The sequence below is a fragment of the Mandrillus leucophaeus genome, unplaced genomic scaffold, assembly GCF_000951045.1.
Source record: "Mandrillus leucophaeus isolate KB7577 unplaced genomic scaffold, Mleu.le_1.0 Scaffold849, whole genome shotgun sequence".
Classification (NCBI taxonomy): domain Eukaryota; kingdom Metazoa; phylum Chordata; class Mammalia; order Primates; family Cercopithecidae; genus Mandrillus; species Mandrillus leucophaeus.
The window spans coordinates 93,847-94,438 of record NW_012109241.1 but is presented as its reverse complement, the minus strand read 5'-3'; positions in this window follow the sequence as shown (position 1 = coordinate 94,438).

Here is a 592-nt window from a genome sequence, read left to right as displayed (position 1 = left end):
ATGTGTTGATGAGGGACATATACGCATGTACTAAAAGTATAAACAATTGCATGGGAATTAGTAACTTCAAATTCATAAAATTGTACTGGTTATCAGGTGAGTAGGGGATAAGTGGAAAGAGGGAATGAGACCAGCTGGGTACACAAATATTGCTAATGTTATTGCTTAAACTGTGTGGTGAATACACGGGTGTTCAATTTACTATTATTTTGTACTTTCCGTATACTTTAGCTATTTGACAATACGTTTAAAAATCGAAAAGTTATCCCATAATCCCAGGCTCCAGAGGTGACCATAGGTGGTGTTTTCCAGACTGTTCCGTCTGCCTTGATTTTCTGCTAACTGGCCACCATCCTTGTCTCCTCGCGCTCCCGGTGGCTGCAGAACCCCTGCTCTGAGGGACTGCCAATTCCCAGGAAGTGCAAGACAACTGGAGCCTCTTCTTCTCTGGGCAGGGATTTAAATGTTCTTGGGTAGCCTCGCCAGAGACCTCTGTGGCCCTGCAGTGACTTTCTTTCCAGCCACTTTCCCATGAGCTCAAAGCTTTGGATTCTGTCACTTGCAAAGGGTCAGGCCTGATCTCTTGCCCGTT